General features: G+C 35.7%; 1 protein-coding gene across 17 annotated transcripts in view; it reads left to right on the top strand.

Annotated features, from left to right (window-relative positions):
* The window catches only part of LOC150099111 (paired amphipathic helix protein Sin3a-like), a 578777-nt gene that overhangs the window by 33108 nt on the left and 533224 nt on the right, over nucleotides 1-12445 (top strand). The gene's annotated exons all lie outside the window — the stretch shown is intronic.

Here is a 12445-nt window from a genome sequence, read left to right on the forward strand (position 1 = left end):
TCCATCAACTGAAATCCTGTAACCTTTCAGAAGTTTAAGTCTAAATCATATCACCCCTCTTTCATCTGTTTGCTAGTGCCTGCAGTCTACATTTTCTCAGTCTGTCTTCATAATCAGTATTCCACAATCCTGATATCATTTTTTAACTCCTTTGCACTGTATCAGAATCATGACAGAAACCAGACCTGTGCACAATAGTCCTAGCAAGGTCTTATATCAAGGCCTTGGCAAAAGGCAAAATGACATCTTTATCTTTACATGTGAAAGTTCATTTCAGCATTGCAATTATCTTTTGAGTTGTATTTGCAGTCTTTGCCACGTGGTGCTGAACTTCAACTTGCTATCTACTAACACTCCAATATCCTTAGCCTTATCATTTTTTTTTTTGCATGACCCACCAATATAATACAACATTGGGTATCTAATCATGCCAAAGTGCATGGCTTTGCCTTTACTGACATCCATGTCCACAATTCCAGCCTATTCAAATCATTCTACAAGCACTTCATATGAGCAGCATTCCTGATTATCTTACATATCTTTATATCATCAGCAAATAGCTGTTTGTTGCCTGTCAAATCCTTCCCAATGTTATCAATGTACAGATTGAATAACTGTTAAACAAGTACTCCACTATTTATCTTAAATCTTGCAGATACGCATCTCCCATATACCATTTTTGATATGTCAGTCAGTCATCCTCTTATTTATCCATGTTATAATCCAAACCCATATTCTCCAATTTATGCAAGTCTTTCATTCTGTATTCTGTCAAAAGCTTCAGCAAAATCCAAAAGTATCATGGTGTATACATTCCCATTGTCTAGTTCAGGGGTCGGCAACCTTTTCAGACTCGCGGGCCACATTTAACTTTTATTTTTAATAATCGGGTCGCAAGCATTTAATTAATAGAAAATAGTGAGTGAAAAAATACTTGAGTTATCAATTTTTATTATATCAATCTTAAAACACACAGAAATATTTAAAGTATGAGATATGAAACAAAGAAAAAACAAAGTAATATACTTTATGCATCACAATATGTATGTCTCTCTGCTTAATGTGACTTTTGTGATTGTTTTCCCTTAGCCAAATTACCTAGATCCACTTGATAATCTGAGGTGAAAATTCGAATCGAAGCATGCAAATGTTCGTCAGTCAGTCGAGAAGAAAATTTCTTTTTTTTCTAAAACTCATAGCAGAAAATGCTTGTTTGCATACGTATGTGCTTCTCAATGAGACTATCATTTTTTTTGCACAAATTATTAAACCTTCAAATTTTTTTATAAGCATCGATAAAATGTTTGGATATTTTCTAACGAAAATGCATTCTTTAATGTTTCATCATCATCATCAAATTCCTGCCATGTACCCACAAGGGATGTACAGGATATGATAGTACTACTTGAAAAAATTATATCGTTACTAACATCCTATCTACAATTTTCCTCCAAATCAGTCTATTACTTGTCAAGACTCCAACATTATCATATCTTATATTTCTATCATCTAAGGTACTTTGTACTGTATCAATCCACCTATATCTTGGTCTTCCTCTGGGTCGTTTTGCTGCCAACCTGGCAGAGAACACTTGTTTTGTTAATCTTTCTTCGCCCATTCTGTTTAGGTGACCATACCACCTGAGATTAGCTCTCCTAACGCATTCCTGGATGCTGACAATATCAAGTTCTTTCCTAATATCCTTGTTTTTAATATGATATTGCTATTGATGTCATCTGTTCACGCCTATAATCTTTCTCAGGACTCTCATATCTGTGGTCTCTAGTCTTTGGTCAAGTGTTTTACTTCTGACCCAGCTCTCAGATCCATAAGTTAAAACTGGTTTGAACACTGTCTTGTATACAGCTAATTTAGTGTTCCGACTAATTTCTCTCTTATTCCATATGAATTTATTCAATTGACTTCCCACCATACCAGCTTTGCTGATTCTGTTGTCTATTTCTATATTTAATTTACCATCTTCACTAAAAATCATGCCCAAGTAGCTGAAATGTTTTACTTGTTCCACAGGTTCTCCATTCACAACACAGTTGACATTTTCAATGATTCTGCCTATTTTCATTGTCTTTGTCTTTTTATTGCTGACCTTCATACCATATCTATTACAACAACTATTCAATTTAGTCAGAGAATCTTGCAGACTTGTAGTGGATTTATTTAGAAGTATAACATCATCCGCATAAAGCAAAGAGCTGACATTAACATCTCCAATTTTGATATCATGTTTAATACCACTTTCCTTCATAATGTGATCCATATAGCTAATGAATAACAGAGGGGATAACGTACATCCCTGTCTCACACCAGATTTAACATTAAACCATCTTCCTGTACTTCCTTCAATTCTAACTGCTGACTTACAACTCAAATAAAGACTAAGTATTGCTTGATATAATGCCCCATTGACAATATATAACTGTAGCGTATTGAACAGCTTCTCTCTTAGCACCTTATCATATGCCTTTTCCAAATCGACAAAACTTAAATACAGATCTTTGTTATATTCCCATGCTTTCTCTACTATTTGTCGTAAAATGAAGATCTAATCCTGACAGCCTCTGTTTGGCCTGAATCCAGCTTGTTCTTCACCAGCTTTTCTTCCACAATTCTTCTCAACTGTTTATCAAGTATACTTGCATAGATCTTGCCAGGAACACTCAGTAGGGAAATACCTCCTGTAATTCTCGCATTCAGTTTTATTTCCCTTTTTATATATGGGTACTATGAGAGCTCTACTCCAATCATCAGGAAGGCAGTGCAGCCACTGTAAGACTCTTATACTACCATACTTCAGCATTTCTGGTCGAATATCATCTACTCCAGCTGCCTTTCCACATTTCAAGCCTTTGATGGCTTTTTCTACTTCAAGTATGGATATGTATTCCTGAACTGCATGCCTGGGCAGTGTTTTTTACCACTGTGCTGCTGTCATCACTGCTTGTTTCATTTAGCAGTTTTTCAAAGTAATTACTCCATACTTCAAGGATATCTTTTTCTCCGGTTTTCATGTCACCTTTATCATCTCTAACTCCTTTTACAGCACTCTTTCCTCCATTCTTAACCTTCTTCAACAACTTCCAGAATATTTCGCCACCTTCTTGATATTTATTTTCTATATTCTTGCCAAAGTCCTCCCATGACTTTTGTTTAGCATTCTTGTATTTGTCTCTATATTCTCTAAGAGCACAAGCTGACTTATTTGACAGGAACTTTCGATATGCTTTCTTCTTTTCCCTCACTGCCTCTTTAACTTCCTGTGTTCACCAGGGAGTTCTGATTTTTTTATCCTTACAGACAACCTCACCACATGCCTCTCTGGCAGAATCAATCAATGTTTTCTTCAGTGTTTGCCACTGAATCTCCAAGGTTTGATTCCTGTTCTCAAACTCTTTCATTTTTTCTTCAATAATCTTTGTATATTTTAGTCTACAGTTCACATCTGAGAGCCACTCAACTTTTATTCACCTTAAAACTTTCTTACATGTTATTCTTTTCAATATGAAATTCAATTTTATCCTGCTCAAGACTAAATAGTGATCACTTCCAATTTCAAATCCTCTGTACACTCTGGTGTCCTGCACCAGGGAGAAAACATCACTATCAACAATAACATAGTCAATGAGACTTTTCTTATTCCTAGCCTCTTCTCTCCATGTGAATTTGTGCACATTTTTATGTTGGAACATGGTGTTAGTAATAACCAGTCCATGTCCTGAGCAGAAATCCAACAGATATTTGCCATTATTATTAGCTTTGCTCTTTTCTCCAAATTTTCCCAAAATATTTTTGTATGTCTGACAAGCATTTCCTACTCTGCTATTTAGATCCCCAACAAGGACCAACTTTTCCTTTTTCATTGTGTCTGTTGCTTTTTCTAAAGCCTCAAAAAATTCCTCCACTTCTACCTTAGTAGAACGTTCTGTGAGACCATAGGCACAAATAAGTCTCATTGTCCAGTTCCTCATTCTGATGTTTGCCCACATTACTCTACTTGAGACTGACTGCCATTCAAGAAGATTAGCCTCGTATTTTGTGTTGAATACTATGGCTACTCCTTCTTTTCCTTGATTGTCATTGCCTGAATATAACATTTTGTATTTATTGCTCAGAAAGATCTCACCAGTTTTGGTCTTTTTTGTTTCAGTCACCCCTATTATGTAGATCTGGTACTTATCTAATTCCTCAGCTAGCTCCATTTCTTTGCCATTCAGGCTTCTTACATTGATAGTACCAATCTTGAACTTTGGTGATGTTGAGTTGGGGTTTGTTTTCAGATTTGTTCCAGTAGCTGAGTTATCGCTGTTCACCCTGGTTCCCTGGCGAAAACAATGGCGGCCTTGTTTAACCAGGCGACGCCCCAGCCGGCATGAAAATTTGTCATGTTGTACCATTATTTTTTATTTTGGTTTAACTAATAAGAATACAATTTGGTCGGCTAAATCCTAAATTGCCAGCCCATCCTTGTTCGTTCAGTATCCAAGTAGATACACAACAAGGTGCACCACGAGAAGGTGAGGATTGGACATTAGGTCAGAAGCCCTGGTCGGTTCTCTGCATTCCTTTAAAGGCTATGTGGAGGTCTCCTCTCAGTTATACAGCTTTGACCCTTAAGCACCCCTTTTAATGTTTCATCGTGTTGTAATTCCAAAACTTTTGTCTATAGTCGGTTTGGTACGTCATCAATGTCGACATTAAAAGGGTTCAAAAATAATCGCACTTCCATGCTATTTTTATGAAAATCCACAAATCGTATTGAAAATTCCATTTCTAAATCTTCAGTAATACCAACAAAAGTTTCCTTTTGTGTTTGCCATCCAATTGTAGATGCTGATTTGCAACAATATATAATGATGTAGATTTTCTTCCATACATTTTTTTCAACAGACATAGTTTGCCTTCAAAAGCTTTTATGTCAGAAAAACAGTTCTTCTGGTAATTTACCTTGGCCCTGCAGGGTCAAATTAAGTTCATTATGGTAATTGTAATGTGTACCATAAATGCAAGAGACATAATCCATTTTTATCTGACATTTGTGAGATAGTATTTTCATGTTCTGTCATGAAAATATCTATTTCTTCATGTAAATTAAAAACTTTTTAGCACATCACCTATACTTAACCATCCATCAGTTTAGTAGTAGATAATGTCCTCTTGAATGTCCATGACGGCTTTTCTTGATGACAAAATTTTACGGGCCACGTGCCATGTAAGTATGGTCAACTTTTATTGGCGCCAAAAATGTATGTTTGGGCCACATGCTGCCTGCGGGCTGCCGTTGCTGACCCCTGGTTTAGTTCATTGCTAACATTATTATAGAATGTAAGTTGCTAAAATATGACCTTCCCTTAATAAACTCATGCTATTCATTGCAAAGTAGAGATTCACTGTCAATCCATTTTTCTGAATGCGAGCCCTAACCAATTTTTCCAAAAGCGTCGCCAGCACTCCTGAGATACTGATTGGTCTATAGTTGGATGCATCAATCTTTGCACCACCCTTGTGCAATGGAATTACCATACATTCTTTCCATTCCTGCAGAATCTTTCTTGCCCTCAGAGTCAAATTGTTTAGCCTGGCCAAAGGAATAACCAGTTCAGCTTAACACTGTTTTAGCAATTGAGAGCCAAAAGAAGTGATGTCTCACTTGGCATGCTGTAATGTTGGATAAAACAAAGCTTAATGCTGATTTTCATTTTAAAACTGAACTCGTATAGATTTTTATAGAACTGTCTTATAGATTTTTGTTATATTTACTCAGTAATATTTAAGAATTAGGATGGCTTTGTTGCTGTCTCTTTCTCTTGATCTTGTAATGTCTACGCTAGAGCACTGTATGTACTTTGCCATTTAAGTTTTGTGTGATGAGCTATCCAAAGTATGTCAGATATGATTTCCCATAATTATGGTAATAAATGTTTATTCTTTGTCATGGTATTTTGTGTCGCTGGTGGAGGGGGATGAACAGGTAAGTAGTACGTCCTTCAATTATCCAATCACAGTGGAAGAGAGTATATACATCACACATACTAGCTTGCATATCTTTTCTTTAATTCATTCACACCATTTGTCATGCATCACCCAAAGAGAAACCTAGCTCTCATATTTTCTTGAGCCACTTCCATTCTCACCAAGGATGCCTATTTAAAATATGCAATGAACTTGCACATGTTCACTTCTCCACATTTCCAGCTTTTTCAAAGCATTCAGCAAACTACATGTCGGTCACATATCTGATTATCTTGCCTGTTATTGCTAACACTAGCAAACTGCTGTGTCTTCCATCCCAGTGTCATCAAATTTTTCGTAAGTACCATCAGAGGATGTACAGAATATTGTGATACATTGTTAACCCTTTAACTGCTGATTTTCTATTCTACTGACATTGTTCAATGTGCTGAATTAATTTTGCAAAAAATTTATAAATAAAATCAATTAAAATTCTTACTGAAGTAAGAAGTCCGGACAGCATCATACATTCTTGATATGCACTTGTTCACTCACAAAAATGGCAATAATAGTGTTTTATAAAATTTGCATAATCAAGAGGTGCCCACTTGATTGTGCAAATTACACATTAATTTATGTAGAAATTAATTAAAATATATAAAGAGCACTATTATTTACAACACAGTTATTACTAAGCCTACCAAGTGCCAAGGTATGAAGATGCTAAAAATTTAGCATGGAATGATATTTTTCAAAACAGGACTGTACAGAGTCCAACGTCACATTTGGTGCATATATACTGGCTCTCACGACGCTTCTTCTGCTCAAGAGTGATATTGGAACAGACTTAACAAACTCGAGCTGCATTCTTCTTCTTCTTAGTAGAAGGTACAAGAGAAGGGAAATGCCTTTCTTTGAGACACAGTGGTTGATCTCCAGGTGATGGACATCCTTCACCTGGAGATCAACCTCCCTGTTATTCTTGGAATATGGTACTTTTGAATTATTTCCCTAATAAGCATGAGTTGGTAGTCTGCTAAGTTTGTGTTTTTTACGAATTTTACATTATAGAGACAGTTGGAATTTAGTAAGGTCATATCCAGAAGGTGGAAAAATAGTTTTTTGTACCACTTCATAGTTTTTCTCATACCCTCAACAGAAGTGATGACCATCATATCTGTCCTGTGTACAGCACCCATGTTGACATTGTAATCCACTACACAATGTGGTTTCACAATATTCTTTCCTGTCTGTCAATCTTTTTTGTCCGTCTGTGTAACATCATTTTCATGCAATCTTGTCAGCATAGAAACTTCTCTCCTGTCTAGCCACCTTATTGCAAGAATATTGTGTGTATGTTTTGCTTGTATTTGTCCCTTATTTAGTTTCTGTGAAAATTTAGGCATTCCCTTTCTATTTTTCTTGACTGTATCACCTGCATTGGTCTTGTTTTTATGCAACCAGTCAAAGTAGAGGGCTGGAATACCAGTTGTCGATCCATAGTGTGTGACCACTATGTAAATATTTCATCATAGTTGTTTTCACAACTGTACCCGACACACCAAGGTCACGCTCGGGGAGGATGTCTGTGTCCTTCCCAGCGTTCACATATGAAATATGTGATGAAACCTGTTTCACAATCACAGATGAGAAATAGTTTTATTCTGAATCGACTTCTTTTTTGAAGGAATGTATTGGGCAAATGATAATCTACCTTTGAAAAGAACAAGACTTTCATCTATATAGAAATTTTGAAAGGGGTAGAACATTTCACTGAAACTTTTTCTTAGCTTTGAATTACAGATTTCAACTTATATAATCTGTCTCCTTCAGGTTGATTTTCATTATCACTAAAATGCAATAATCTAAGTAACAACAAAAATCTGTCCTGGGCCATCAAATAGAAAACTGTGGGGTTGAGAACAGAGGATCTGTAGACCAATATTCTGAAATTTTAAGTTTTTTTACCCTTGTCATTAGCAGTGTAATAGCTAGAAAAATGTAAAGTTCTTGAGGGGTGGTGTTTTTCCACTGCTTTAGTCATGTAGATGGTCTGTTATTTGTGGTGAAGATATGAAACTTGTTTGTTTTGTCAGCTATTGTTGTCATTAGTTCTATGGTAAAAAAATTGTTCAAAAATATCTAACGCTGAAGTATCATCATGTAATTATTCCTGAATTACTGCTATCAAATTTGTGTACACTTGGAATAAATGAACAATACATCTTTGGTACGTATTCGCCTACCACGTTCGTATCGAGACTTTTGTGACTATCTTGCTCGTTTGTAACACTTACATCACCAGGATCTTCTTCATCTGAAGTACACAATTCACTTAACTCGGACAATTCTTCTCCTAACTCATTTGTTGTTAACACTTCATCAATTTGATCATCAGTAAGATAATGCGGATATTTACTGGTAGATGCCATATTGTGACATCCCTGAAATCCCTGCAGTCATGTGGTATATGCATCATGCTGCATATGATTAGTTGCACCAGTTCAAATTTTTCTCTTTAGATGTCATACAAGGACAGAAACTCAAGTCAAATAAATATCAATTGGTTGGCAATAGATGGAGGAACCTACTCGCGAAGTTTGAATATCTTACAACGATTCTTTCCATACTAAAAAAATTTTCTGAATATGGGAGTTGTGCCAACCATACATATACAGGCTCAGCAAAGCAGGCGTGTATTTCTGAACCCATAATAAGTTCTCAGCAGTTAAAGGGTTAATAACTTCCTATTGATAGTTTTTCTCCAAATCAATCTTATCTGTCAGTGTTCCAGTATTCTCGGATCTTATATTTTATTATTCGAAGGAGAAGGAATGTCCCAGGTTCGATTCCCGTTGAAGACGTGAGGAATTTGAGGATCTTCCTTAGCCATAGCCAAGATAGCCGGTCTTGGGCGCAGGCGGTGGGGTTTTTTCTGCCAGTTTATGTGGCGTTTTTCATCCCGTAAGCAGGCAAATCGGCCCCATGAACACATATGGATTTACAGCCATAAATACTTAACCCCCATGAGGGGGGTTCAACTTGCCCCAATAGGGACGGGGGAGAAAAAGGGAGCAAACTCCATACGAATAAATAAATAAATTACAAAACAGTTGTTTTGCTAATCTTTTCTTTTTGTTTAGATGACCATACCACTTTAAGTCATCCGTGCTCACACGTTACTGAATGCTGATGTCATATTCCTTCTTATATCTTATTTTTAATTATTCTGGTACTGATGCAGTCTGTTTACTCTTAATTTTCTCAGAACTCTAAGATGTCAGTGGTTTCTAGTCTTTGATTCATTGTTTTCTAACCCAGCTCTCAGATTCATAAGTTAAAATAAGTTTGAACTCATTTGTATACAGCTTTAGTCTTTTGACTAACTTCTTATTTTATTTTATTAATTTTAGTAAATTTATTCAGTTGACTTATTACAATATACCAGCTTTGGTAATTTTGTTGTATAATTCTATATTTAATTTACTGTCTTCACTAAAAATTGTTCCTAAATAGCAGAAATGTTTTATTTGTTCTGTAGGTTCTCCATTCATGATGCAGTTGATGTTTTCACTCTTCCATGTCTATTTGATTGTTTGTCTTTTTACTGCTGATTTTAATACCAAACTTGTTACAGCAATTCTTTGTTGTAATTAGGGATTCCAGAAAATTTATTTTGGAAAAAAAGTTGTTTGAATGTATCCAAGTGCTTTATCTGGCTTAAAGCTACTTTCCTTTATAATGTGATCCATATAAATCTAATTTTGCATTCATTTTCTTCAATGATGCCCTCCAGTACAAATGTGTAATAGTTATGATGCCATCCTAAGTATGTTTCCATTTTACATTGTTTCTCAGTTTATTATGGTAAACATTAGACATCCCTTGGATAAAAATCTTAAGGTGTTAAATCTTTAGATTGAGCAACCCTTGTTCATCTATCAGTCCATTGTTCTGGAAATGTGTTATTCAGAAATGGTTGGGGGGAAGAAAAAAAAACGTAAATTGTGTGTGTGTGTGTGTGTGTGTGTGTGTGTGTGTGTGTGTGTGTGTGTGTGTGTGTGTGTGTGTGTGTGTGTGTGTGTATCTATTTTTTTTTTTAAATATTTCTTTTTAAAATATTTATTTGTGTTATACTTGCCATAAAAATGACCACAAAATTTGCACTTAGCTCTGATGCTTCTTACATATTTAGATTTTTATACCTGGAATATAAATGACTTTTTGTTTTCATCAAATAATTTTTATTTAACTATAAGTATCGAATTCATGTTCATGTTGTTTTCGTTTTTACTGTTTACTTCTAGTACCTTCAGTAAAAAATATATTTAGGATATCATTTACTCATTTTGATTGGTCATTCGTTAGCTGAGCAGTCACTTCTGCATTTATCGCCTGTATACCATCCACATTCAGTAAGGGTATTCTTCCATGGTCATTCTTTCTTTTATTTGTAGCATCGTGATAGAATTCTTTTTAGTTATCTTTGATATGCAGGGCCAACTTTTCATATGCAGATTTGGCTTTCTTTATAATACTTTTCTGACCTGAGCTTTGTAATTTTCATAACCAACAGCATCTTTCTACACTTGCTTTTTCTTGAGGATCTCTTGCTTAATAAGATTGCACATCCATATCAGTCCTGTTTATATATTCGAACTAGGTGTTGCATCCTGATGTTTTTTATTTTATTTTTCATTTTTATTATTATTTTTTTTAATGTAACCATGCACTCTCTATCTCCTTCCCACCTAGCAAATGATACTATGAAACTGATCCTAGTATTTTCAGTTGGTTGTAACTTTCTGCTTTTTAATTCCAAATGTATCCTTTTCAGAGTGCAACATCTGTGCATTTTGTTACTTTTCTGTTCTGACACTAACACCCCCTCTGAGCTATAATCAGGACACAATCTGACCTAAAGTTCTCTCTCTCTCATATAAGTGCTTGAAGTTGTCTTGTATGAACTCATTCTTAATTCAATGTGGCCTTATATCAATTGCAGGGATGACTGGAGAGCATTCCCAGTCAGAGAAGGCCAACTCAAGGTGGTTAACTCAGATATGACTAACCACCTGGGTATGAGTCATCTTTGAGCTTTAGGTTTCAATTGATCTTTTGATTGTTCATCTATATGAGATAGGTGAAAAAGGAACACTGATAGCCTTTGGCTATATGATGATATAAAAGAGCTGAGGCCTTTTTTTTTTATCTCTCATACAATCAGTTTTTTCTTTCTACTAATATTATCAGGCTCTCTTGCACAACTCTAGGCCTATGATGAGCACCCCTTTACTTTTTCACCTTAATAAAGGTTGTAACCAGTCTGAGTAGTGGCCCCTAACATAATGCATAGCATTTCATGTCCATAAGGATATGTGCATTGCATTATGGGATATGATGTAATGTGAAGGCTTTAGCCTCTATATACAAATGCCCAGTTGTGAAGTGACTTCACCTGCAAACTGTTTGCTTACACTTGGATAAAGGATGAAACCAAGAATATAATTTCTTGGCATCTTTAATTTATATTCTAACCAAGTGAAAGAACTTTTCATGAAGCAGTATTCTGTGTTGTTATCAGCATGGATTTATTAAATGGAGATCATGTTTTACTAACTTATGTAACTGTAATATGTCTTGTTCAAGGAAGATGCATATACAGTGGTATACTCAGGTTTTTCAAAAATTTTTGATAGACTGCACACGGCTTGCTGTTAAATCAGTCATGGGAGTGTGTACCTCCCATGATCAGTCTCTGACTGAATTGAAAAGAATGGAATTGGATAACAAAATTCTGAGTTGGATCGGCAACTTTCATATAGGTATAAGAAATTGCATATGGGTGTGCAGTATCCTGAAAGAGCAAGGTTATTATTAGTGTGCCACAAGGGCCAGTTTTGGGACCATTGTTCAATTTGTATATTGATAGGTTTAACTGGTGATATGTAGCTGTTTACAGATGATGCAAAATTGGGGAGAAGAATGAACAGTGAAGCAGATGTTATGGCCTTACAGGAGGACTTGAATAGAGTGTATTAAGGGCAGTTAAGTGGAATTGTCAGTTCAATGTTGCAAAGTGTAAGGTTTTGAATTTTGATAAGCGATGATGGGATGCAAAGCATACACTTGATGGGGAAACTTTAATGGAAGTAGAAGAGAGAGAGCGATCTGTGCATGGTGGTGATGAAGGACCTGAAATTCAAGGGTCACATTGCATAAATTGTGAAGATGTTGCATCAGATAATTTCAATGATGCAGAGGACACTGACATGCAGAAATGAAGAGGTTATGATGCTATTGTATAAAGCTTTGATCAGGCCACATGGATTATTGTGCACAGATTTGGGCGCTGGGTTTTCATGATGACAAAGATATATTGGAAAGGGTGCAGAGAAAATTCACAAAGGTGGTCGGTGATCTTTGGGATGAATATAAGTTGCAGATTCTTGTGAATCTGAGGATGAGGGGTGGGGGG

The sequence above is a fragment of the Typopeltis vanoorti genome, chromosome 15, assembly GCF_054136105.1.
Source record: "Typopeltis vanoorti isolate ZY-2024b chromosome 15, IOZ_Tvanoo_1.0, whole genome shotgun sequence".
In the NCBI taxonomy this organism is placed as follows: Eukaryota; Metazoa; Arthropoda; class Arachnida; order Uropygi; family Thelyphonidae; genus Typopeltis; species Typopeltis vanoorti.